The sequence below is a fragment of the Vanellus vanellus genome (assembly GCF_965231255.1).
Source record: "Vanellus vanellus genome assembly, chromosome: 4".
NCBI classification, from domain to species: domain Eukaryota; kingdom Metazoa; phylum Chordata; class Aves; order Charadriiformes; family Charadriidae; genus Vanellus; species Vanellus vanellus.
The window spans coordinates 1-26,856 of NC_138909.1; the positions used below are offsets into that span (position 1 = coordinate 1).

The 26,856-nt window shown below is 53.3% G+C and overlaps 1 long non-coding RNA gene across 2 annotated transcripts; it reads right to left on the bottom strand.

The window, feature by feature from the left end:
- Nucleotides 1-15,803: 15,803 nt before the first annotated feature.
- On the bottom strand, nucleotides 15,804-19,454 carry LOC309671307. 2 transcript variants are annotated; one of them, XR_014269119.1, is made up of 3 exons: nucleotides 19,195-19,454; nucleotides 19,000-19,073; nucleotides 15,804-16,415 (listed from the first exon to the last, which is right to left on the bottom strand). It is a non-coding gene; the product is annotated as an uncharacterized lncRNA (long non-coding RNA). The 2 variants fall into 2 exon arrangements; XR_014269120.1 differs by having other exon boundaries at nucleotides 15,804-16,418.
- Between the last annotated feature and the right edge of the window lie 7,402 nt (nucleotides 19,455-26,856).

Sequence of the window (26,856 nt, forward strand, 5' to 3'; positions counted from 1 at the left end):
TTTAGAGTCTAAAATCCTTTACGTAACAGAGTACATCTAGGGGTTTATTTCAAACTCCTCCTATGTAAAGCAATGAATATTCATTTATTAAGAGAGACTAAAGTGTGAGATTTTTCTTTATTTCAATGCCTCACGCCCATATTTACGGGTTTTCAAGTTTGCTAATCCCTGCCCCCCCCCCTTCCCCCCCCCGAATTTTCAGACATCTTGGGGCTGCGATCCGCCTCTTTTCAGGCGACCCGCATGTGACCCCCCCCCCCTCCCCCACTCACCTGCTTGCCCACCCCATCACCGCAGCCTCTTCCCTGGGGCCCCTGGGCTGCCCCAAACGATGTCATCATCACACACACACACACACCCCCACGCCCTTTTTATCTCCACCCCCCAAAAAGGCACAAAGCCAGCGGACCCAGGGCTGGCCCCGTCCCCTCGGGGCGCGCAGCCACCGGCAGGCAAACCTGGTGTGGGATCATTACTGGAGGTGACTTAGAAATCAAGGTAATGTCCCATTTTGAAGAAAAGTGCAGCGTGGAGGAAACTCTCCGGGGCAGAGCGCAGCTGCTGTGCAAAGGATGCGTTTCACAAAGGTCCCCGAGGCAACCTTAGATGTTGACGACATTGGGGGAGTCCGGTGCGCCAACCCGAAGGAAAAACAGTGCGGCGGATGGAGCGGAGTGGAGATGCCGCGGCCAAACTCTGCGATCAAATGGGAACTTGAGGGTCAAATGGAACCCCTGAAGGTCTTACGGAACTGATAAGCTGCCTATTTGTTACCCTGAGCCAACCATCTGTCATTTTGGACAAAATGCTATCCTTTGGGTGAACTTTGCTCATTATGATGTCATTATAATACCAAAACACACCTCCATCCCAAAAGCTACCCGCCTCCAAGGTGCGACCGCTCCTCACGGAGTCCACGCTCTGAATTTTTCGTAGTCTATACCTTTAGAAGCCAAGCGAGAGAATTTTACACCAATCATAACACAAGTAGCTATGACTAGAGTCCATCAAGCTCCACCTGAAAGGTAAAAAAAAAACCAACAAAACAGTATGAAAATAGCGTCAGAGAGGAGGGATGTCAGGGAAGATACCAACGTGGGCAGGGAAATGCTGGGGCTGACCACCTGTGACTGCTGGGATCCGTCGACGGGCTGAGCCTCTCCTCCCCCCCACAAGGACGCTCGTGGGGAAGATCGGAACACTCGGCTACGCCGAGTGCTTCCCCGGGAAACTTAGAAATCTCAATAGAGTTAGTTTAGAACTCAGCGCATTTGTAGCCAGGCTGTATTACTAACACCTTTAGTATTCACACGGGCTTTGCAGACAGTCACTATCACCGGCACTCCAAAAGAACTTGTGCCTCTGTTGCTTCAATAAACGACACTTTTCACCAATCTAGCCACGAGAGTTCCCAGTGAACGCCACCCAAATCCTTACGTGTGGCCGTGCTGGTTCACGGGACGCCGCTTATTCCGATTGTGTGCGGTGCTATTAGTGCCTCCGTAATCGTGATAGTTCAATAGTACATACTGAACGCCACCGGACTTTTAACGCCGAATTGGACATTGCTCAGAATCTAAGCCTCGCCGCCCCCAGGCCCTCTCATACAGGCTGGAACGCAAAGGGCTTTCTTGTCTGCCAAATTACTTTGCCCTTTAACACAACACCTGGGCGGGGAGGGGGGGGTCTACTGAGCGTCGCCAGACCCCTACGGCGAGACACCCGAAACACAAAAAGCCCCAATTACGTTTCAGCAGATTAACAAAGAGCACAGAAGAAAGCTCAGGAATTCCCTCACACCGAGGGACGGGACAGCAGCTGAGCTACAGCGACCGGGACTCTTCCAGTCAGTAGGAAGACTAATTGGTGCCATTCTGAGCACGACAGTAAACCCTCGGGCTGGCCCTGGGAAACCCCTCCTCCCTTCCTCACGGCGATGCCGCGGGGACCTCCCCCTGCCAGGCTGCCGCACAGGGCTGGGCCGTGACCAGAATCGACGCCATGGACCCCCCCCCCCCCTCAAACAGCTACAGCCCTCGCGCCGCCGCTGCTGCACACCTTGCTGGGTCAGAACAGCCGAAAGGGAAGGGTAAAACTCTGAAGGGGGCAATGAACAAAGCTCAGTCCTTCACTCCATGCTGAAGAGGTGCACGTACGCTTTGAGACCTCTCTCTCTCGCTCTCCAATAATAATACTTCTACCATAAAAGTATTTGACTTTCCTTGGGCACTAAATGAACTTGCCCGGCTGTCAATCCATACCATTAAACCATCCATATCCAGAATACACAGCTATCGTTTGACTCGGGGGAGTTTGGGTGCCCCACGATTAGCGGGGACGCCTGGCCGGCTGCCCCGCCCAGGAGAGATGCTGCCGAACCGCCGGGGAAAGGCGCCCCTGACAGCCAGACAGTAATCAAGAACTTCAGAGCGCTCTGTCTAAAGATTGGCAATAAAACCCCGCTGACGTTCAGTAGCCTCTTTTTAAATGTTTCCTTTTTTTACATTTAAAAAAAAAAAAAAGGCCCCTGTCTTTGAAGATTTTGAACAAATACCTAACTGCTTAAGCACAGCTAATAAATTGCTACAGCCAGTTGGCAGTTGCAGTTTAAACAAAACAAGTCAGTTTGTAAATTACACGATTGTAACCTTTTTTAAAGTGTCATTTCTAATAGAAAAATCAGCAAGATAAATAATCCCCCATATGTTTTACTTTTGGAAGGGGGGGGGGGGGGGGGGAAATCAAACCTCCAGGGCCGCAATCCATAAGGCTACCAAAAAGGACCAGCAGATGGGTTAAAGCTTTGGCTGTGCTGAACATGCAGAGGAACGTGTTTTGATGATGTCTGGCCTGTTACGACTGAGAACCCAAAGACCGGCAATGCCGCCAAATTTGGAACATGGGCTGTGCTTGGGCCTTTGGAAGGAAGTGGACCTTTTTTTTTTTTTAAACATTGTTTAAAAGAGAGTGCAAAGTCTTGTTACCGATGGCTTCTACTGTCAAGTACATCGCCTCTCAAAATCCGCTCCGATGGGAAGTTTATAAAATGCAACTGCTTCAAATGAGAAGCGTTTCCACTGAGGAAAATCTCTTTCCAATTGAAGTCAAAATTACACACTGTAGGTTACGGAAAAAGGACGTTATGGCTCACCGACAACACATCAGGACTCGCCGTCACCACTTACAAGACTGCAATGCTCCTTGGCAAAGCCTGGAAAACACGCAGGAGGCACCCCGCTTTGTCCCAGTCTCTTCTCTCACCCTCAGCTGCCTTGCGTACAGAGGCTCGTACCTCAGTAAGTTTTTCCGCTACTACTGGAAGGTAGTTTAAAAACTTGTGGCCTGAAAAAGCATAAAGCTTTTACCACGAAAACAAAGTCTCTTTCTTCGGAACATCTGAACCCTTGCGAACGCTTTCTTCCCTCTTTTAGTGCAACATTATTTTCAGCATGCCAGTTAATGGTAAGCACACATGAAGAGATTATGCTTTCGGGAGGAGAAAATAAGCGGAGGGAAGCAAGCTTTGCATGGGCGCAATGTGCTCCAGGACACACCTTCTTTTTAGTATTCGTCTTCAAATAGTTCATCAAAAAGCTACGGGAGGGGAGTGGGCACATCCTTCACGTTGGCTTCAAAGCCCACACGACGAGGACCGTAGGAAAAAAGCAGACGCAAATGGGAGACGTACCTCGTCCTCGCAGACCACTCTGGATCCTTTCCCTCTGTCCCGTACCGTCACGGCAGAAGAAAGGGCGACCGCAGAGAAAGGCTGCAGAGAAAGACAATCTGTCGAGAGAGGAAAAAAAAACTTTCGCGTAAAGCCGGGGAAGAATCTCAAGCTGCCTTCTTCCCTGAAGGTTTGCCTAGACGACAGCTGGGTGGAGGAAAGAGTACTCGGCATCACCTTTGGGACGCTTCTTGGGGCAGGCCACGAGAGCTCTTGCATTTTTCAGACCACCCTGCCTTTCGTTGACTCACCGGCAGCTTCAGTCGCACTAGAGCCACCTTCCCGGCTGCACGCAGGTGACAGACACGGACAGGCACGTTTTCTCAAGCCTACGTACAGCCAAGGTTTCCTCACCCTAGACGGACCAAGGTGAACATTTTTGTTACGGGGTACAGCAACCCACTGGCCCGCTGAACCGCCTCCTTCCGAAGAGGCAATGATTTTTTTCCAGGCCCGTTCTCCAGACGGTCACGAGCTTTTAAAACTGCCGTTGCGCTACCAAACCTGCTCAGGGGCCCTGCCAGCTTTCGACTGCCCTCCGCCTTACCGGGCACACGCTCTCTGCCGTCTCCCAAACGCAGGAGTACGGCACGCGCCCAGACGCCAGCGCAACCCTGCCGGTGCCCATGCGCACCTCGCTCTTCGCACAAGCAGCCCCCGAGCATCCCTGCGAGCGCAGCCGCACGCGCAGGATCACCTTCACCGATGCTGATTTCAGGGGATGCCATTGCTGAAGCTTTAAACTGAAAACCGCCTCCTGACACTCGGCCACAGCAGAAGTCATCCATAACGAGAACTCCACAAACACGCAGCAAGGCAAATTGCAAACCCGCAGCAGCAGCGATATTTAGACCGGGAACACGGGAGAAAAATCAAACAGCTTCATCTCGTGCGCACAGGAAAGCCGCGGACAGACAAGAGGGTCTGCCTATTTTCTGTAAGGGCCGAGAACGCTTTCTCCTTCCCTTCCAAAACCCCTCTGTTAGGTCTAAACATCTGTTACGGTTTGAGAGACCCGTAACCATTTACTGCCGTTAAGACAATTCGTTCTATCACCCGATGACCTCTCCCCACCCGGGAGGCAAACTATGAACAGATTTAATAGAGTAGGATTCCATAAACAACATTAATAGCACTAAAGAACCAATATTGATCCCGATACCCATACAGAATACGCAAAGATTAGACTCAGCCCATTCTATTCGTAGGAAGCTGCACGACGGCCTCCTGAAATCGGGGGTCCCACGGCACCAGACCCCCACCTCCGGGGAGGCTCCACGCACCTTGCCCACCCCCTGCTTTTTCCCCGCAGCCCCCAACGCCTTCCCGCCCCTCTCTGCCTTCCCCCCCCCCCCCTCCCCCAGCCCCTGCGAAACCAGCCGGACTGGAATCCGCTCTTGGCCCCCAAACCCGCTCATTTAGTGCCCCTTTCTGAGCCCCGAACCCCAGCTGCTGGGCCCCTTCTCAAGCCCCAAAAACGCAGGGCTGCACTCCTACTCCTCAGTCCCAAACCACACAACTCCGTCTCTTCCCGAACCCCCAAACCAGCCCCGGGAGCCTGCTTTCCAGCCCCCGGGGCAGAAGACCTGCTCTCCGTCTCGGGCCCCAAACCGCCTCACCTCCTCTGCTTCCTCACCCCCCTCCGCAGCCCCCGCGGGCCCCAGACAGTCCCGCTCCGAGCCTACAGCGCCCCCCCTCAGGCCCACCGTTCCCCCAGCCTCACTCAAGGCCCCCGTGCAGCGCCCCTCCCCCCACCCCACCCCCCCCCGGCACCCCTCAGGGCCCTCTACAGCCCCCCCCGCCATGTTCCTCCCGCATCGCCGCCCACCGCTCACCTTGACGCGCTCCAGCTGCCTCACGACGGCCTCGCGGCGAGCCCGCGGCACGGCCCGGCACAGGACCCGCACGCCGAGCTGCGCTTTCCTCCCGCGCCGCCCCGCTCCCATTTCGAACCGGGCGCCATTTCCCCCCCGCCCCCTCGGCTTCCGGAGCCTCCCGGCCCTCTCACGCCGCGCGCCCATTGGCCGTCGCCCGCACCCCTCCTTGGCAGGCCCCGCCCCATTGGCTCGGCCCTGCCGTCAATCCCCGCCGCGCCCCACCCCGGCGAGGCAGCCCGACCAATCGGAGCGCGGCTCCAGCGCTGTGATTGGCCGCTGCCTCCCGCCCATCCGCCCGGCACCGGTTGCCATGGTGAAGAGGCAGCGGCGGCGGACAAGCATCATGACAACAAGAGATAGAAAGGCAGAGACCGTGAGGAGCACAGGGCGCTCGGAAAAGAAAAAGGGGTAAAAGGAGCCCTGCAGAGAGACGGAGGATTTAAAAACGGAGCAGCACAAGAGGTCAGAGAGACGAAGAGAGGAATAGGAAGGAGGACGGGGACAGCGAGATACAGAATGGAAAGAAACAGCGACAGCGAGCAAGACCGAGGGACAGAGAGAGAAAGAGAAGGAAGGAAGGAAGGAAGGAGAGAGAGAGAGGAAGGCAGGGACACGGAGCGGCACGTACAGACGCAGAGAGGAAAAGAACCCCGGGGAACAGGCCAGAGCAGTTGTCGGGGAAAAGGGAGGGATGCAGATCCGGACAGAGAGAGGGAAAAGGAAAAAACAGCAACGGGTGCAGGACACAGACGGGGGGGGAATAAGGAGAGGGAGCAGGACAGAAGAACAGGGGCCTTCAAAAGTCACCTTGTTGCTGAAAAACCCTGGCCTGAGCCCAACCTCCCTCCTAACATTGGTGATAAACGTCGCCTCGCAGAGTGGCCGGGACCGGGGCGGGGAGGGGGGAAATCTCCCATGTGGGTTTTTGAAATTAAAACTTAACATAAATAATTTACTATCTCAACATTAAATACAACCTGGAATCAAAATAGTCACACGTATAAGGTTAGACACATTCAGAAACTAACACTCATTCCACCTCCACTCATTCCACCCCTCGCTCGGAACATAGCCATTTCGCCACCCGCCCGCCACAACAGTGGATCACCCCAATTCTAGAGCCGTCCCTGAAACTGCCTCACCGTGCACCTCAAATCAACATCGCCGCTCCACTCGATTCCAAAGGAACAACGGCCTTCATAACCACCAGCTGAGGAAGACGCTTCGCCAGCTGCGTCCCTCCCGCTCCTTCTTCGCTTTGATTTGTACGTTCCGGCACAGCTCGCTCGAGGCTTTTCTGTGGGGATCCACATCACCCTGCGGCACCTGCAAAAGGTGGCACACAAGGCACTCCGGAGCCGGCGTGCCAATCGCTACCGGCTCCCCCCAAACACAGCCCATACAACCTCCACCCAAACGGGCCGTGTTCATCAACAGATCACCACCCCACACGTGGGCCATTCCACCCCAACCGGACTTGCTACACGCACAGGCGAAGCGGCTCCACTTCCAACACACGCACGCGGACGCGCTCTACAAACACGACCTAAGGATGCAGAATACCACACAGGGTAGAGTTAGTGCCAGACCAAAGGACGCAGCCTGACGGTACGCACAACACTGCCGAGGCCGCGCGGCGCAGACCCTCCGGCGTGGCTTGCCGTGCGAGAACGCCACAGCTCTGGATGAAAGATGGGCCATGAAGCCACAATGACCGATGGAGACAAAATCCTGGGAAAGACTTAAGGCTACGATGACCCAGGGAAGAAACCTCTGCAAGAACGCTCGAGAAAGAGAGTCATCACCAAAACACCCACATCCCCACAAAAAACAAGCCAAAAAAATCCCACCCCGACGGAGCTGGGGGGAAAGCAGTGGAAGGGAAGACCGGCAGCCGCAACATTAAGCGACATTTGACTTTAACGCTGACCACGTACTTCAGAGACTCTCCAAGTCTACATCTCAATCCGCAGAACAACCAGTCCTTTTCTGGAAGGACAAACTTTTTTGACTTAAAAAAATGACATAAAAATCAAGCAAAACATCAGTTTCCATCACGTTTCATTCATTACGTTTCCACTGGCACCTAGGTGCTCCAAAGTTAACCATACTCACACCACAGTCTCCTAACAATTCAGTTATGCAGGGAAAGAGAAAAGGCTATTTCCAACTTGCCCATATAATTAGCATGAACAAACAGAAGGGAAACACCGGACCCTAAAGAAGGTATCGGGCAGCTCTTAATTTGTCCGAGAGGAAAGGTGGCTCTGACCCCAAAAGAAGACATTCCTAACTACCCAGGCACCAATTCGGGAAGGAGGCACGCTCTGCTAACCGCAATTCTGCATCAGCTTTTCCACGCTGGCAGCAAATTTGCGTTTTCTGCCCGTCTGACGCGGAGTACCTGTAGCGCCCCTGAACTCGCAAACGTTTCTCCCCGCTCCCCCAGCCCCACGCCTGCCCTCACCTGAGCAGCCATCGGAATCAACCCCGCAGGATTTTCTTCCTGGGGCGCACAAGGGGACACCGGGAAAAGAGGAGGCGAGAAACGACCTTGTTTGTCACAGCCAGACAACGGGCACAAGCTGGGGGACCCCCACCCCTCCTCTGCTCTCGGGAGCGGGGCCCAGACAAGGAGTCTTGCCAGAAGTCTTGCCTCTGGCTAATGCACGGTCCGGACAGAGGACACCCCATCTCCCTCCAGCTCCTGCTTGCCAAGCTCTGGCTAACTGAAGCCCCAGCTCTGCACTGAAGCTCCAGCTGATTTCAACTCCTCCTTCCCAGCTCCAGCTATTTGTACCAGGCTGGGCTGCTGATGAGGTCGTTAACTAATCGGTGTCCTGACTTGAGTGTTAGGGTTAAACGCCATGGCTTTACACAGTGTAAATATCAATAAGCTTCTATGATTAATTACTTAATAACTATACTAAGCAATGTCCAAAGAAGAGCTGGAGTCAAAGAGGAGAGGCGTGCCGGGTCTGAAAAGCGCCTTTCCCCCCAGAGAGCCCCGCAGACACCGAGTTCAGCTGGCTGCACGACGGCCTCCTGAAATCGGGGGTCCCACGGCACCAGACCCCCACCTCCGGGGAGGCTCCACGCACCTTGCCCACCCCCTGCTTTTTCCCCGCAGCCCCCAACGCCTTCCCGCCCCTCTCTGCCTCCCCCCCCCCCTCCCCCAGCCCCTGCGAAACCAGCCGGACTGGAATCCGCTCTTGGCCCCCAAACCCGCTCATTTAGTGCCCCTTTCTGAGCCCCGAACCCCAGCTGCTGGGCCCCTTCTCAAGCCCCAAAAACGCAGGGCTGCACTCCTACTCCTCAGTCCCAAACCACACAACTCCGTCTCTTCCCGAACCCCCAAACCAGCCCCGGGAGCCTGCTTTCCAGCCCGCGGGGCAGAAGACCTGCTCTCCGTCTCGGGCCCCAAACCGCCTCACCTCCTCTGCTTCCTCACCCCCCTCCGCAGCCCCCGCGGGCCACGCTGAGGGCCGGGCCGAGCGCAGCCACCCCACAGCCCGACACCCCCAGGGCCCACAGGCACTTTTGGGCAGTGCTGGGCAAGTGCGGAGGGCCCGACCCCACCGCGCTGCGGGGAGGCGCCAGCACGGCCCGGGCGTCGCTTCTCTATCGCCCTTTCGGCCTTTATTTCTCCGGCACCGCCAGTCCCGTACCCCAAACCCCCCAGGCCCAAGGCACCCCGCGGCGAGCCGGGCCCAGACAGTCCCGCTCTGAGCCTACAGTGCCCCCCCTCCCGTTCCCCCAGCCTCCCTCAAGGCCCCCGTGCAGCGCCGCTCGTCGCCCTCCCCCGCCCGGGCCCTCTACAGCCCCCCCGGCGTGTTTCCTCAGGGGCCCCTCAGGCCTTCCCGCATCGCTGCCCACCGCCCGCCGGCCGGCCCCCGCTCACCTTGACGCGCTCTCAGCTGCCTCACGACGGCCTCGCGGCGAGCCCGCAGGCCCAGCCCGGCTGGCCACAGGACCCGCCCGCCGGGCTGTGCTTTTCCCCCGAGCCGCCCCGCTCCCATTTCGAACCGGGCGCCATTTTCTCCCGCCCCCTCGGCTTCCGGAGCGCCCCGGCCCGCCCACGCCGCGCATCCATTGGACGCCGTCCGCATCGCTCCTTGAGAGCCCCCTCTCCATTGGCTCGGCCCTGCCGTCAATCCCCCCGCGCCCCACCCCGGCGAGGCAGTCCGACCAATCGGAGCGCGGCTCCCGCACTGTGATTGGCCCGCACCCCCGCCTATCCGGCCTGGAGCGGTTACCATGGTGAAGAGGCAGCGGCGCCGCGCGAGGCCGTTGCCGGGGCGACGGGCCGGTGCGGCCGCGCCTGCGCGGCGCTTAAAGGGGGGGGGGGGGGGGGGGGCGGATTTACCAATCCCCGGCTTTTTCTTCTTCAGAACTGGATGGATTTGCGTGCGACGGCGCAAAATAAAACCGTTGCGCCTTCGTCCCCTCTTGCCTTCCGTCAGCTCTCGGGTAACGCCCGGGGGCTACCCGGAGCCGGCTCGCCTCCAGCGGATCGGCAGCCAGCCGCAGGCGGCGATTTGAAGCCCCCGCCCCGCCACCACCGGGCGGCCAGCGGGCGGGAGAAACTCCCGCAGGCGCCGAAGGTGCCCGCTCGTCTCCCCGGTGGTCCTGGCCCTCCCCCGCCGCCGGGCGCGGGGCCCGGCAACAGCCCGTGCGGGCCCGGCTCTGCAGGGCGGGGCCGAGGCGGGCGGGGAGGCGTGGCCGAGACGGGGGAGGCGGGGCGGGAGAGGCCAGGGAGGAGGGGCCGTGACGAGCGGGGAGGCGGGGCCGAGGCGGGACGGGAGGCGGGGCGGGAGGCGGGGCTGGGACGAGCGGGGGGGGCGGGGCCGAGGAAGGCGCGGCAGAGGCGGAGAAGGAGAAGGAGGCGGGACCCACGAGAGCGCTGTACTGCGCGTGCGCCGCCGCCCGGCTGCAGTACCGGCTTGCGGCCGCCAGGCGGCAGACGCGAGCGCAGACCATCGCGCTGTAGCGCGCATGCGCGGGTTCCCGGCTGCAGTACCGGCTTGCGGCCGCCAGGAGGCAGACGCGAGGGCAGACCATAGCGCGGTAGCAGTACCCGCGCTCGGTCGCAGCAGTTCGCTGTACTGCGCAGGCGCGCCTCCCGCGCCGCAGCTAGAGCTCTCGGCCGCCGTTCGGCAGCAGCGAGCGCAGAAACCGCCGCGCTGTACGCGCGTGCGCCGATCTCCCGCTGCAGTACCGGCGCGTTTGCAGGGCGGCAGCAGCGAGCGTGCAACATCGCGCTGGACTGCGCACTGGCGGCTCCCCTGCTGCGGTAGTGGCTTCCGGTCGCACGCTGGCAGCAGCGAGCGTGCAAAACTCCCGCTGGACTGCGCAGAGGCGGCTCCTCGGGTGCAGGACCGGCTTTTGGTCGCCTGGTGGCAGCAGCGAGCGCAGTCAGCCGCGCGCCATAGCGCGCATGCGTAGCCCTCCGCGGCAACAGGGGCGGGGTAGGCGGGGCCGAGTAGGGCTGGGCGGTGCCAGGAAGGCGGGGCCTCGGAGGGGACGGAGGAGGAGCCAAGATGGGAGGCGGGGCTGAGGCGGGGCTCCGGCAGGGGGAGGCGGGGTCGAGGCAGGCGGGGACCATGGCAGCAGCGGGCGGGGCGGGGCGGGGGCGGGGCCGAGGAGGGCTACAACCCCCCTGCGCGGGGGGGACCTCCCCCAGGGGAGCCGGCCGGGGTAACCCACAGCGGGGGACTCACGGGGGGCGCCCCACTCTCCGCAACTCGCCCACGCTGGAGCCACCAAACTGCCGCCGCTGCACCCACCTTTTCCTCACGTCAGGGTGCAGGTTTCTTCGCTTTTCCATAATGCTCTGCTTTGGGGCTTTTCAACACTTATCCACCACGCAAAATTTGGTGATTTTTTGCTTCTGAGCGTGGAAAAGGGGTGTGGGGTTTTGCGTTCCAGCTGCACCAAGCCAGGTGGATGGGGCTTGCCCAGGAGCCCCAAATTGGGAGAACTTCTCTTTATTTTTTTTTTTTTTTCCCCCCCAAACCAGAAAATTCGGGGTTTCCCGCCCCCCCCCCCCCGTGCAGACCCAGAAGCAGGGCTGTGGGGTGTTTTTGTGCCGCGGCAGCAACTCCCGCTCTGTGTGCACGGCTCAGCAGGGGAAAGCGGCCCTAAATTGGGATGAGAAAAGGGGGAGGAGGAAGAGGCAGCTGCTAAAGCGCTTTTTACATCTTCAAAAAAAAAAAACCCCAACAACAAAAACGGGGAGGGGTAGAGGGTGGTGTGTCGAGGTTTTAAGGGCTTTCCATAAATAGGCTTTCCTTGCATTTCAAAAACCTTACCGAGAATAGACATTTCACCCAGGTATCCATTTACACACAGACATAGATATCTTTAGGGTAAATATAAGCCTGAGGAATACCGGAAAACCTCGAGGAGCTGAAGGGGAGAGACAGAGCAGGTAAAGAAAAGGCCGGGCAGCCCGGCAGAGAGAGAACGATAGAGCCAAAAACGGGCTCTGGGACACACCTTTTTAGAGTCTAAAATCCTTTACGTAACAGAGTACATCTAGGGGTTTATTTCAAACTCCTCCTATGTAAAGCAATGAATATTCATTTATTAAGAGAGACTAAAGTGTGAGATTTTTCTTTATTTCAATGCCTCACGCCCATATTTACGGGTTTTCAAGTTTGCTAATCCCTGCCCCCCCCCCTTCCCCCCCCCGAATTTTCAGACATCTTGGGGCTGCGATCCGCCTCTTTTCAGGCGACCCGCATGTGACCCCCCCCCCCTCCCCCACTCACCTGCTTGCCCACCCCATCACCGCAGCCTCTTCCCTGGGGCCCCTGGGCTGCCCCAAACGATGTCATCATCACACACACACACACACCCCCACGCCCTTTTTATCTCCACCCCCCAAAAAGGCACAAAGCCAGCGGACCCAGGGCTGGCCCCGTCCCCTCGGGGCGCGCAGCCACCGGCAGGCAAACCTGGTGTGGGATCATTACTGGAGGTGACTTAGAAATCAAGGTAATGTCCCATTTTGAAGAAAAGTGCAGCGTGGAGGAAACTCTCCGGGGCAGAGCGCAGCTGCTGTGCAAAGGATGCGTTTCACAAAGGTCCCCGAGGCAACCTTAGATGTTGACGACATTGGGGGAGTCCGGTGCGCCAACCCGAAGGAAAAACAGTGCGGCGGATGGAGCGGAGTGGAGATGCCGCGGCCAAACTCTGCGATCAAATGGGAACTTGAGGGTCAAATGGAACCCCTGAAGGTCTTACGGAACTGATAAGCTGCCTATTTGTTACCCTGAGCCAACCATCTGTCATTTTGGACAAAATGCTATCCTTTGGGTGAACTTTGCTCATTATGATGTCATTATAATACCAAAACACACCTCCATCCCAAAAGCTACCCGCCTCCAAGGTGCGACCGCTCCTCACGGAGTCCACGCTCTGAATTTTTCGTAGTCTATACCTTTAGAAGCCAAGCGAGAGAATTTTACACCAATCATAACACAAGTAGCTATGACTAGAGTCCATCAAGCTCCACCTGAAAGGTAAAAAAAAAACCAACAAAACAGTATGAAAATAGCGTCAGAGAGGAGGGATGTCAGGGAAGATACCAACGTGGGCAGGGAAATGCTGGGGCTGACCACCTGTGACTGCTGGGATCCGTCGACGGGCTGAGCCTCTCCTCCCCCCCACAAGGACGCTCGTGGGGAAGATCGGAACACTCGGCTACGCCGAGTGCTTCCCCGGGAAACTTAGAAATCTCAATAGAGTTAGTTTAGAACTCAGCGCATTTGTAGCCAGGCTGTATTACTAACACCTTTAGTATTCACACGGGCTTTGCAGACAGTCACTATCACCGGCACTCCAAAAGAACTTGTGCCTCTGTTGCTTCAATAAACGACACTTTTCACCAATCTAGCCACGAGAGTTCCCAGTGAACGCCACCCAAATCCTTACGTGTGGCCGTGCTGGTTCACGGGACGCCGCTTATTCCGATTGTGTGCGGTGCTATTAGTGCCTCCGTAATCGTGATAGTTCAATAGTACATACTGAACGCCACCGGACTTTTAACGCCGAATTGGACATTGCTCAGAATCTAAGCCTCGCCGCCCCCAGGCCCTCTCATACAGGCTGGAACGCAAAGGGCTTTCTTGTCTGCCAAATTACTTTGCCCTTTAACACAACACCTGGGCGGGGAGGGGGGGGTCTACTGAGCGTCGCCAGACCCCTACGGCGAGACACCCGAAACACAAAAAGCCCCAATTACGTTTCAGCAGATTAACAAAGAGCACAGAAGAAAGCTCAGGAATTCCCTCACACCGAGGGACGGGACAGCAGCTGAGCTACAGCGACCGGGACTCTTCCAGTCAGTAGGAAGACTAATTGGTGCCATTCTGAGCACGACAGTAAACCCTCGGGCTGGCCCTGGGAAACCCCTCCTCCCTTCCTCACGGCGATGCCGCGGGGACCTCCCCCTGCCAGGCTGCCGCACAGGGCTGGGCCGTGACCAGAATCGACGCCATGGACCCCCCCCCCCCCTCAAACAGCTACAGCCCTCGCGCCGCCGCTGCTGCACACCTTGCTGGGTCAGAAGAGCCGAAAGGGAAGGGTAAAACTCTGAAGGGGGCAATGAACAAAGCTCAGTCCTTCACTCCATGCTGAAGAGGTGCACGTACGCTTTGAGACCTCTCTCTCTCGCTCTCCAATAATAATACTTCTACCATAAAAGTATTTGACTTTCCTTGGGCACTAAATGAACTTGCCCAGCTGTCAATCCATACCATTAAACCATCCATATCCAGAATACACAGCTATCGTTTGACTCGGGGGAGTTTGAAGCTGCAAATACCGTCCTGAGACCTGTCTTCCTGTTAGTCCTTTACACTGTCCGAAGCCGTCAAGCACCACTGCAGTATAAACACAAGAAAAGGGGATAAAACGCCAGGCCTTAGAAGCCCAGTTTCCACCTGGGAAGAGACTCCCCCGCACAGCCACAGCAGAAGAGCAGCCCCAACATCTTTGAGAGCTGGAGTAAGGAGGGGCACGTGGCCCAAGCATAACCTCATCCACACTTCCCACTAACTCTGGCACGGTCTCTCCAACAGGCTCTTTGCTTTATCCCAACTCAGCACAACTGCCATGCTCCAGCCTCCCATGTGCCCAGCTCAGACCACCGGCACCAGTAGTTCACACCCCTGCACAATCACTGTGCACAGTCCCAGCGACAAGTTGCCCCTGGCTGGAGAAGCACTGCAGCTGTGAACAGACAGGGACTACGTTCTTCACTTTGCTTGACCAAGGAAGTAACCTGAAATACTTAGTTATTATGATTTGTGTATAAGTTATTATGATTTGTGTTAGAAACTATCCATCTTACTACCTACTGCATAATTTTAATTCACTTAAATAAAAATATCTTTTCTTTAGTATAAGGCACAGTTTAAGCACATACCTCCTAAGCATCCCTCTAGTGCTCCTACATCAAGAACATATATTATCTCAAACAAGACAAGTCAAGGCAATTACAATAACAAAACTGTTCTCAAATACAACCAAATCACAACTTCTGTCAGGCCACCACCCCATCACTCTGCCTGTGTAGAGTTGTCCGTGAGCCTCCTCAACCAAGCACTCTGAGGGGAAGTCACCACCCCACCACCGCAATGAGATGCCTGCCAGGGACCACACCATATTTTTGAGAGACCAGGTGCCTCGCTTCAAGAAAATAATTTCTGAAGCAAAACCCAAGGTCAACCCCTTGGATGATGCCCAAGGATCCTCCTGTTGGCTACTATTTTTATTTGATAAACAGACCTTTATCCTCAGGTCTAACAACTTGAGAAGCCATCAGCAGGGCTTCACACTTTCTAGGCAAGGAGCCCTCTCAAGCAGGCTGGCTCTTGGCTAGCAGTTCTTTGCCAGCAGTACTGTCCATGCTTTCCATTAGGAGAAAACACAGCACACCCAGAGAGCTAAACTTTAACCCAAGTAAAATCCCTCCTGAATGTTTTCCTCCACCCCCTATCAAGAAAGTAGTTGAGACAGCTGCCACCCACAGGTGTTAGTCCACACAGCCAACTACACTGCTTAGGAATGGCTTGAGACACAAGGAGTCCAAAGAACTTTTATTACTGCAGCTTTGACCTTACAACACTTTTTGTCACTCCAACAACTCCTTATCAAGGTCTCGTGTGCAGGTACACTATAAATACCTTCGTAAGAGCACAGGGCCTGGAGTAGGTACTGCTGGGAACAAATAATATAAGTGACAGGGGTACAGGAATAGAGACAGGAGACAAGGCAAAACTAACACCCTCTCAAGGAAAACAATAGAATATTCTCTGTTCACTCCCCTCTGCATTCAAAAACTCTCAGCCCCCTCTCATCAGCTGAGTCCTTGCCCTCAGCCAAAGGGCACACAAAGAAAATCTCTACCGAAGATTAGTAAGGGTGGGGTTTTTTTGTTTGGTTTGTTGTTTCATTTTTTGGGAGGTAGCAATCAAGTTGACCACGACTTAGAGGCTGTGCTGATGTGTGTATTGGCTAGAGCCTCCTTCAGGGTGTAATCACAAAACTTCAGCCAACATCACAATTCATTTGTCAAACTTGCAAAAATGTGTCCTTTTGTATAGAGGAGTAAACAGGCCAATATTCTGCAAAGTTTTGCCCTTCACCTTTCCCCATTGCTGAAAATAGCTATACACAGTACCAGGTAAGGCTCGGAAGGTACATGTTCAAGCTGAAGTGACTTACGACAAGTTAAGCTGAAAAATCAACAAAAGCATCAGAGACCGGGACATTCTCTTGCTTCCAGAACAAGACAGATCATCCTTCTAGGAAAAGAGAAAGAGGCAAGTGTTACTCAAGCGATTAACTAATTAGCAAGTTAGATTAGCAAATACAATCATGTTCTGTGCAGAAGGGGGGGGGGGGGGGGGGGGGGAGACCCGTCTTTCAATACTTAAAACATCAATTCAAGTTATCAGCTCATTACAGCAGTGAGCTTCATACAACCGCACAAACTTAGGGATTTATTAAAAACAGCAGTTTTGGGTTCTTTTATCTCCTTCATACACTGCAGACAAAGCCATTTTTCCCCAACAAGGCCTGGCAGTTTTCTCTCAATAATAAAAGCAACCACTGGCAATGACCAACAAGCAATCTAAGATTTGTGCAAGATTAAGCCGGCCATTTTCTGGGTACACAGATCAAGTTCTGGAGCTGGGCAGCACTTGCTTCTTTCTCTCCACAAGCCACATTGCACACTTTTGCTAACATGTACTTGTAATAAATAAAGCTATCTCCCAGCCAAAAGCACTAAGCTCTCTCATGCCTGTAATTCTACAAAAACTAGCCGCAGGTTTAGGTCTCAATTCCACCGACAGCAGAAATAAAAATAAACCACCCTCCCCTTTCTATGGTTTGGTCATCACACCAATACAGCAGGAGGGGGAAAAACCCCATAACCCTCAAACCCACCCCAAATCAAGTCTAGAAGCACTCCCACTTTTCAGCTCTCTAGGATGGCTGTAAGCAATGCCAGCCAAAAAGCAGACTCCTGACTTGTGAATTTCAAAGATTCACAGACTCCAAGCGTGATGTAAAGCCTGAGGACTTAGTTCTGCAAGGTTGGATTGGGATTCCCCCCAAAAATACTTCAACTGCTTTCAAAGGCCTGATGTTCCTGAACACATCAAGAATATCACAAACTTACTACTTCTCTTTGTAGCTGTCTCTTACTTCCTCCTCCCTCCTCAATTCAATAAATAAAATAAAGTCTTCATTTCCCCTGTAGTAGTACTAGTAGTGTGCAATAATAGACTCTTAAGTCATCTCAGAAAAGGATCCTACAAGTACATTTAGATCTAGAATCAAATCCACACCACTGGAAAAGCTTTTACCACCCTATCAACAACACTTCCTCTATCACTCATCCATCAGTGGAGGCAGTGAATGAAATATTAGGCCAAGAGAAGGAGAGCGGGGGAAGACAAGGAGAGCCTTTTTCAGAACAGGCAGGACAAGAAGCACAGTGTAGACAGACACAGGAAAGACTGCATTACACAGAAAGCACAAGACCTGCTTAAGGGCACAAGGGCCACCTCACATTGCCAACTCTCAGCCAAAGCGGTTTCCATATATAAATGCCTATTTTCATGACACACACCTGCTAGGTACTTTTTGTGTCATCCTACCCTTGTTCCTACGAGGCCAGTACCTCTCTCCTGCCTGAACATGTGCACATGTTCAACCCAAGGCCTGCGCAGGTCCTACCTCACCTAGAGCTAGCGCAGATGCCACCAGCTCGGCACTGGCAGTCAGGTCACTTACTCTAGTCCAAGCCCTGCAGGCAAGTCCGGCACACCCGCACTGTGCCTTCAACAGAGCGCACAGGCCTGTGCCACACTTCCATGCTTATCTCGGCCACAAGCCTCTCTTCACAGTCATTCACTGAAGAGCAAGTTACAAGCAGCTTATGAGCACTGGGGCAGTTAACAGCTCTTCACCGAAGTAAAACAGTGGCTTTGCCAACAAAGGCACACAAACATTTACACTAATGTGTAAATGTAACATTTACACCAACAAGGCTCAGTTCTGCACAGCCCAGGCAAGCAGTTCAGGTAACGAATGGTTTTGACATTCATCAGATGGGCTAACTACAGGGTCTGAACATGGGCCAGGTTCTGTAAAAACCAAGGAAGGGTTGCATCACTTAGATATCTACTGGCCCAAACATTCATTGCAGTCAGCTGCTTTTAAGCCTTTGTACTTTCAGTGGGAACCAGGTGTTCATTTCATGCTAGTTTAAGTCTTGCCCTGGCTGGAGACTTGCCTGCCCTACCTTCTCCCAGAGCACTACACCATTGACCCCAGCCACACACTCTGGAGCAATAAAAATTAAGAACGCTTGTTTCTAAAGAGCTACAGCAGATGAATCACCTTTTCCTTCAATAGTCTCCTGCGTTTTTTCGCTCAAGCTGATAGGCTTCACCACTGTGCACAAAGTATCTGTCTAGATTTATATGGACAACCAGAAACAGTCCTATAACCCAGGAATAAGTTGACAGTACAGGTCTGCCACCTCAGCAGCTAAAGCATTTGTCACACTGTCAAAACCACACGCTAAACAAAGTCTTTCCAACACAAAAGACTCAGAACAGATATACATTTATGCGAAAGCACAAGGGACTCTGTAGCCCTACATGAGCTGCTCCATGTCCGCACACACCTTCAGAAGTTATCTACCAGAAAATACTGGATGCAGCCATTCACCACAGTCACGAGACACAGCACACGATAACACAATAGGACAGACGAGGTAAGCTGACAATTTTAAGGCAAAAAATACCCTAAATCCCACCACCCCAAAGTATTTCAGACTACAGATCAGCCATCCCTCTACGAGAAACATACCTGACCAAGAAGTTTTCAGGAAGCCTGAAGCACTATACACTAGAATTGATCAGCGAGAGACCTGGATTTGCCAGCTGTGTAGGAAAAAAAAAAAACCCGATTCCTGACCAGGGATTCTCTGATAGGCCCACAAGCCACCGGCCCCAGCCTTACCCGTGTCACCGTGTGTGCTGCACCGCTCCGCCACAGACCTACCCAGAACTGCCAAAAGGCCACAAGGCTGTGTCTTCAGCGGCCCCCCGAAAAATCGTCTCCCGCTGTCAGCTGCGGCTCCCCCAGTCCGAAGCCAGCCGGTTCTCCGAGCCCTGCCGAGGAACAAAGCGACACCCGCCGACTCGCTGCTGTTCTCTAAGCGAACCCAGCCACAAGCCCACACGGCCGCTGTCACCCGGCACCCCGGCTTCACCCGTAGGCAGTCTCCGACCCGCGACCACGGTCGCGCCGCCCTCCGAGGCGGCCGCCATGGCGAGGCTCAGGCACCATCCATGGGGGGAGGCCGCCGCCATTGCTGCTGAAAGAACGGCTGTCGGGCCGCGGCAGCCTCCCGGCGCCGCCTCGGTTCTCTCTGCCCGGCCCCGAGCAGGCTCCGCCAGCCGCGGCGCGGGGCTGGCTGGCTGCCGAGACAGGGCCGCCGAGCGCCGCGCCGCGCCGCCCGGTCGCCGCCCGGTCCTCTCCCGCAGCAGCAGCAGCACAGCCTCCACGCCCACCGCCGCCCCAGAAACTGCGTGCGCGCGGGACGGCCCTTAAAATGGCGGCCGGAAGTCCCGCCCCCGCGCCCAGCCGGGAGCAGCGACAGGGCGACACCTGCCGCCCCGCCCGTCTCCCCCCATCGCCAATCCCCTCCCGCGGCCTCCTCACCCGCCACCTCACCGGCCACCTCAGCCGCCCCGGGCCCTCGCCCCTGCCGCCGGGCGGGGCCCGGCCTCAGCCGGCTGGCGCCGCGGCGGTGACGGGGTGCCGGTCCCACAGCGGGCTGAGGAAGGCCGGTGCTCGCTGAGTGCCAGGGGCTGAAGGGACGTGTCTGCCGGGCCAGTGCCTTTGGTGGCAAACTAGTCGGAAAACATTGCAGGTGCTTTTCACCTCTGGGCAGATGTGCTGCCTGCCCTGGGAGCGCTGCTGAGTGTGGTGACAAACACTGGGCCACTGGGGATGGCCGTGAGCAGAACAGAAAGGGCCACTGGCCTCCGGCCACAGGTCGGGGAGCTCGGGCCAGTGGGCTGCCCTGGTGTGCCCCTGCCCGGCACTACACCAGCCCTGGGCTGGGGCTGAGCAGAGCCCCGGGGACTGGTGGGCAACAACAAGCCGAGGACCTGGGGTTAGCCCCAACCTGCTGAAACACGTCAGCCATGAGACGCTGCGAGCCCGGTGTATTCCTTGGAAATGCAGACACCCGGGCTTGGCCTCCACCTTCCCCGTGCCGGGTCCGTGTGTCGTGCTAGGGAAGGGGTATTTGCTGCGTGTGGAATGTAGAGCGATGGTTCAGCGTGCCCCCAGCTGTTACTGATATTTCCAAAGGCGCTCCGAGGCGCTGGTTGATTACTGCTGTGAGCCCTCACTGAACCAAAAAGAAAATGCGGTGTATTTTCTCCAAAAAGACCTCCTGTGCTCATCTGAAGAAATAATCTCTTTCCAAGGGACTGGCTCTTTCCTTACAGGCCATAGCCAGCTTTTGTCTCTACAGCATTCAGTTTGCCTTCTGTCCAGCTTCCTACCTGTTGTATAACATTTTGATGCTTTTTTCCTACTTGTTCCACAACTCCCACCCCAACTGCTCCATGCAGCTCCCCTTTCAGCCCCCAGATGGAGGGGACTTTCCCTGGGACAGCCTTTACATGACAGCTGAGTTGTTCCAGCTCTCGCCCTGTCCGTACCCAGCTGAGGATGTCTCCCGTGGGAGACACCCAGAAACTCCATTTGAGGTCTGCCAGCCCCCTGCCCCTTCAGTGAAATTTGCTGCAATATGGGCTGAGTTAAAATGTGTCAGCAGCAGTTGCAGAACACATAACTGAAGTACTTGCTGGCTGCTGGGCAAGGGCACAAAATAAACATATTTCATCCTAGGGGCCTTCATTCCCATGCAGCGATGAACAGCACCTCGGCCCACTGACCCCAGGGCTCACTGGGCTCAGAGAAGGGTCTCTCCAAGGGCATGACATCAGACAGCGCAGGAAGCCCAGCTGCCACACTCACAGTCAGTGCAGGACACTTTCTTATGGTTACAGTAACAAGGGTGTGGATAAGGCTAGATGTAGTGGAAATACTGACTTTTCTGGCCTTTTATTTGTGTAAGGTATAGTGCACGAGACTCAGCAGCTCACAGGAGAAGCATGCAGTGCTGCTTGACTTGTATTTTCCTTTCACATCAAGACTGTTTTCAAAGCTCCTGCCCGGCGCTGTGCCAGACTCCTGAGGGAACCGGTTGTTTTAGAGTGCTAAGCATTTACTTTCCTTTGCATGAGGCTTGTAGGAGCTTTCCTGCAATTTTTAAAACCGGTATCAAATGTGGCAGACTCAGGCATTTAAAAAAGGCAAGTTTGTTTTTTTTTTTAACTTTACCATCTATAGCCTGGCAAAGAGCACCATTTCAGTGTCAGCTGCTTGGCTTTCTCCTGTTTTGCTGTTGTTTGTTTCCCTGCCTTGTAAGCTGTTGTGGAAACTTGCAGCTGGCAAAGCCTGTGCAAACTGATGATAGCCATACCCAGTTGAAGACGGAGCGGACTGTGAAAGTAGAGGCTTGAGCATCAGGCTGCGCGCTGGAAGCTAATACTATTTTGCAGCATTAAAAAGTGGATTTTCTTTTTGGGGTTTAGGTGAACACTGAACATTATATGTATGTATGTATGTGTGTGTGCCTCATGCAGGTTTTTGTCATAAACCCCTTCAAAAAAATCATATTCCTCAATTTAGATAGTGATTTCCCATTTTATTTATAAACGCACACATATTCTTTTTTAAATGCAGAAATGGCAACATGATAGATTTAATACAGCTAGCAATCAGATGTGTGTGTTTAGAGTGTCTGTTGTTTACAAAGCAACTGGACACCTTCTTTAACTCACAGTTTAAACAAATAAACTTCCAGTGCCTCACATGCGCTTTGTACAATCACGTTCCATACAGCGGTGCAGATTGTTAGCCCTGGATTGTATTTGTCCCCATGATTCCAACGGGACTGAGACAGAAGAGGCCATCCCGGGGACAGAGCCACGTTCTTGCAGCCAAGTTGCTTGCCTGGATGCCCCACAGATAAGTGATGATTTCTCCACTGAACCTTTTCTCAAATATTTTCCTATTTCTGCAGGCCCCAGGTATTTTGGTTCATTTTATTTCCAGGCTGAATGCACAGGAGTGATGATTTACCAAAAATAGAAGCAGATTCAGTCCAGTGTAAACACGCTGTGAACTGAACCAAACTGTCTGTAATAGATAGCTGTACTTTAGACACCACCTCAGAACCAGAGAAGTTACAGTCGTAAAAAAAGGGGGAAAATAAGGCATTCAGGCTGAGGGGGTTGAACAGCGTGCTCCAGGCGGTGGGAGATTGGAAAGAAACAGTTAAGATGATTATACTGTGCTTAGTATTGCAAATTGTGCTATTATTGCTTATTTTGAGGTCAGTAGAAAATGGATTCTGACAGTGATTTCTTGTGTGCTGTGAGCTCTCTCTTCAGCATTCCTATGCACCATCTTAGCTTTGTCTCGTGACAGCTTTCCTTTTGTTTTGTAGGTCTCTGAGAAATCATTGCTTTCTAACAAACCTAGCTCTAACTATGCTTTTTTTTTTTTTCCTTTTGATTTGTGCTCGTGCGCATGCGGGCGTGTGTAAAAAGCTTCTTTTCCTAGGGCGCCACTGCATTTCTTCTGCTTTTTCTTAGAACTTGGTCATGCGGCTGGTAAAAGAAGCTGGAAAAGTATTCAATAAAAAGCTCGTTGTTCTTTAGGAATCGCTGACTATGGAATTGCTGACACCTGGACTGTCTTTGGTAGGTGGCAGAGATAAGGATACCTTTGCACAGCGAGTTTCTATTTTATGGCACTCGCAGAGGACTGAATAATTGGAAAGAAAGTAGCTGAATTGTTGAGTCTAATATTTATTTTAAAAATTGCATGCAAACTGGTGACAATCAGCATAGTTTGAAGTTTCCTGAATCACCTGTTAATCAGAATCATCTGGCAATAAAAAGGGGAAGAAGTAACCTCAGTGCCCCAAAGATTTGAAATCCTATGGAAAGCGGTGTGGATGTTGTAATGTGTGCGTTTCTAAGGTTTTTGTGTTGTTAATGTGTACGCGTGTAAGTTTATCATATTGAAAGAGAGGAAACAGCTGTCTTGACACAGAGTGGGTCTCTGCGATTGCAGGCAGGTGGGATTCAGCCCCATGCAGACGGGGTGTTTCTCTGTCGCGCAGGGTCTGTGCCTCTCCTGCTGGAGAGGCCAGCGGGGACCAGGCAGCCTACTCTTGACCGGGGGAAGCCTCACAAGTAGATGAGCACCTGTGCTGTGCAGTGGGTGACATGGCATTGGGTTCCAAGTACACCTCCCCTCCCTGATTTTTGTGCAGATGTTGGGGTGGCGTGAGGAAACATTGCCTCCCTTCTTCCCAGGTTAGTCCCCAGCTTTCAAGGCTAAGGTCAGGTCTTCCTCCTGGAAAGGGATGGGCTTCTCCGTCCACGCACTGCCATCAACATCCAGATTTAGCTCAGGATTTGACAGGTCTCATGTGCAGCTGAAAAGCAGCCGAGATCCCTTTCTTCTCCCACTATGCAGCAAGCTGTCTCTGAACAGCCAGGGCTTTCCCCTGCTGTGGTCCCCAAGGACCCTGTGGTGGAGCAGGGAGAATTTTTATCATTATGTGACAAAGTGGGAGCTGAAGTCCTGAGAGATTTGCGGTGAAAATCCCCTCGGTGATTTCTGAAGGCCCTCTGGAGATCTGTGCGTAGCTTTGGGTTTAGACACCTCTGATAGTTTGACAGCTTGACTTCCTCGAGATTACGCGGAAAGTGTGAGACAGCAGGGACAATTCAACACAGCCCTATCAGCTGTAGCGTAGAGCGCTGCCCTAAATTCACCCTCCCTTCCCATTTTCTGCGAGGCAGCACAAAGCTGGTGCTCTCTATCTCTCAAGTTCCCTGTACCTAAATGTTGTAGCACAGTTATTTTTCTTCATGGCACAGGTTTGAGCATTTTGGGTAAAACAAGAGATACTGACAGACGCACACACCTCAATACATTCTTTACCAAACACTGTTTCCCCGTTTTGTTTCTCGCCACCGAAGTGGCTGCGTGTCTGTGCTCACATCAATGGTTCCTATGGACATCGTGCTCCCTAAGTGCGTAAAACCTGTTGAGGTGAAAGACCGAGGAAAATGGTTTTGCACCACATTTTGCACATGGTGCAGTTTTTGGGAGAGAAGGCAGTGCTAAAAAGGTAGATTGCAACGTGAGTAAAATGAGAAAATTACTCCCAAAGGTGGCAAACAAGGAGGAGGTCGTGCAGAGAGCAGACACAAAGATGTGAAATTAACGACAGAAATTCAACATTGTGAAAGGTTTTCAAAGAAAAAGATTCTAAATTAGATCCAGCTCTCTGCTCACGATGATATTTCAAAATGCCTTGGAAATCGGGATAACCTGGGGCTTGACAAAAAGGCTCATTTATGAGAATGGGATTCTCTGGTCTCTGTTGTAGGAAGGGAACCTCAAAGTGAAATAGGAAGTGGAAAAGAGGGAAGCAACTTTCCATGAAGACCTCATGAAAATTCCACATGGCAGGAAAAAAATGTGTTGGTTTTTTTTTTGTGTGTGTGTGCCTGCAAGCTTCATACATCAAAGTCCTATTTCTCTGCATCCTTTGAAACACACGTGTGACCTCCTTGCATGAGGTAAGATCTGAATTTAAGCTTCCTGGGAAAAGATTGTTCCTCTTGAGAACGAGCATACAAGGTCCTGAGCTTTGCTCAAAAGGAGGGAGTTAGTGGTTTTGTGTAAGCTCAATCTGTGAAGGATTACCAGTAAGCAACCCCTGCTGGGGCGCTCGCACATGCAACCGAGTTTTCTTCTTCTTCTGGGCGGTGATGGAGTCCAGGTTTACCAGGATCCATAAGCTTCTCTTTGTTAATAACTACCCTACATCCCTCTCACGAGGCAGCGATCAAAACACAAGGTAAGCCTGGAGCAGCTCCCCAAGCTGCACAAGAGGAAAGGGCACGGCGAGACCCAACGCAGCTTTGCTTGCTGGGTCGGAAGCAGCCAAAACCCCCTCGGGAGTCACAGTCCCCACTCTTGTCACGCTCCTGTGATCGAGAGGCCAGCGATGATTGCAAGCAGGAGTGCTCTTGCTGTGGCAAGTAATGCCATAGCTGGGGGACCAGTACTTGCCCAGTGAGAACTTTAGGCCTTGCGTCAGGTGCGGTAACCTCAGCAAGCTTCTCACTGTGGTACCAGCCGACCTTTAGTGGGATCCAAAGCACGCACTCCTCAGCCACTCTGTTCTTCGCTCAAAAAGACCATCTCTGTTTGAATGGGATCTGCAAACGAGCGCTTGAGATGCATGCATTTCTAGAGTGCTGAACAGGGAAAGCAGTGAAAACGTTAATCTTCTCGGAAAGACCTTAATACCACACAGAAAAAAAATGGATTTTCATGTAAAAAGTGATTTATTTTATATCTTCTCCAGAGTTCCTAGTGAAACTTTCCCTTTATTTAAGGGGAAAAAGAAGTACAAATCAGGCAAGCTTATACATCAGTAGTGAAACATGCCCTTCACAGCGTGGCTGCGACCTGTCCTCGCGCACTTGACCGTGGCCCGTGCATTTCATCTTCACAACGACAGAGACCACTGTATTGTTTGAAGAGCGCTGCGATGAAGAGGAACACATTAAAAGGACAAGATGGCCACAGATATACAATAAATTAAAAGCATCTGTAAAAGTTTCTTTCCATATACAAAATAATTTTTCTTTTGGGGGAGTAATTTTATTTTTTTTTAAAATTGACACAGTCGGTATAAAGATTCATCTTTATAGGAGACATCATTTAAAACTGCTGTTTTTACAAGGAGAAAGGGGTCGCTAAACAAAAGGTGAGTCTCCTGCAAAGTGGTCAGCCTGCCCTCAGGGATGGGCCCAGCAGCAGAGCAGTGACTGGTGACCCCAGGGCTGCTCGGCCCCTCGGGAACGGCGCTCTGCTCCTTGCAAGGTCAGTGCCGCCGGACGAAGGCAAGAACGGAGCCTGCCTGGTGACCCTGTTCAGGGGAAGAGCGTCAGTGAATCGAGTGGGCCATTACCCAGGGTCAAGGTACCGCCTTCCGGGGTAGGCACGTTTTATTTTGCATACTTACCATGAGATTGCCTCTTCAGCCTCCAAGAGTGGGATTTTCAAGAGCTTTCTGCAGCTGCTCATGGTGTGCTCCTCTCTGGGGACTGTGCTCCCAGAGGAGCTGCTCTGAAGAGAGAGCTTGTGTAGCTCGGGACATTCTCCTGCCCATCTTTTAAGCCAGCCATAAAAATAATGTGTGTGCATCAGATACTACATAGTGAGATAGGAAGCAGTGCCGTGTATTGATTAATAGTATTTCCAAAACCAGAACAGGTGGGAAAAGCCCCCAGTGCTGAACTGAGATTTAAACGGTGATTAATAACAGGAGTTGGGAATTATTTTGAGGCCCCAACTAATATAAAGTTATATACAGAAAGCATTGCCGGTGTGATTAATACATTACCAATGGCAGACATGGCTTTATGTGAAAAGCTTCATTTACAGCTGCAAATGCAAAACAAGTCGTGGGCATAAAATGTCCCATTTCTATACGGTTAACCGAAGAGAACACTCTTAGTGTAGAGTTTGAAGGGGCACATC